This window comes from Procambarus clarkii, chromosome 43 (assembly GCF_040958095.1).
Source record: "Procambarus clarkii isolate CNS0578487 chromosome 43, FALCON_Pclarkii_2.0, whole genome shotgun sequence".
NCBI classification, from domain to species: domain Eukaryota; kingdom Metazoa; phylum Arthropoda; class Malacostraca; order Decapoda; family Cambaridae; genus Procambarus; species Procambarus clarkii.
The window spans coordinates 17,946,262-17,947,356 of NC_091192.1; positions in this window are offsets into that span (position 1 = coordinate 17,946,262).

The window sequence follows — 1,095 nt, forward strand, 5'->3', positions numbered from 1 at the left end:
TGCTGGAGCCAGAACACTGATTGGTTGCTGGAGCCAGGCCACTGATTGGGTGCTGGAGCCAGAACACTGATTGGTTGCTGGAGCCAGGCCACTGATTGGTTGCTGGAGCCAGGCCACTGATTGGGTGCTGGAGCCAGGCCACTGATTGGGTGCTGGAGCCAGGCCACTGATTAGTTGCTGGAGCCAGGCCACTGATTGGTTGCTGGAGCCAGGCCACAGATTGAGTGCTGGAGCCAGGCCACTGATTGGTTGCTGGAGCCAGGCCACTGATTGGGTGCTGGAGCCAGGCCACAGATTGGGTGCTGGAGCCAGGCCACAGATTGAGTGCTGGAGCCAGGCCACTGATTGGTTGCTGGAGCCAGGCCACTGATTGGGTGCTGGAGCCAGGCCACTGATTGGGTGCTGGAGCCAGGCCACTGATTGGGTGCTGGAGCCAGGCCACTGATTGAGTGCTGGAGCCAGGCCACAGATTGGGTGCTGGAGCCAGAACACTGATTGGGTGCTGGAGCCAGAACACTGATTGGGTGCTGGAGCCAGAACACTGATTGGGTGCTGGAGCCAGGCCACAGATTGGGTGCTGGAGCCAGAACACTGATTGGGTGCTGGAGCCAGAACACTGATTGGGTGCTGGAGCCAGGCCACTGATTGGGTGCTGGAGCCAGGCCACTGATTGAGTGCTGGAGCCAGGCCACAGATTGGGTGCTGGAGCCAGAACACTGATTGGGTGCTGGAGCCAGAACACTGATTGGGTGCTGGAGCCAGAACACTGATTGGGTGCTGGAGCCAGGCCACAGATTGGGTGCTGGAGCCAGAACACTGATTGGGTGCTGGAGCCAGGCCACTGATTGGGGGCTGGAGCCAGGCCACTGATTAGGTGCTGGAGCCAGGCCACTGATTGAGTGCTGGAGCCAGGCCACAGATTGGGTGCTGGAGCCAGAACACTGATTGGGTGCTGGAGCCAGAACACTGATTGGGTGCTGGAGCCAGGCCACAGATTGGGTGCTGGAGCCAGAACACTGATTGGTTGCTGGAGCCAGGCCACTGATTGAGTGCTGGAGCCAGGCCACTGATTGGGTGCTGGAGCCAGGCCACAGA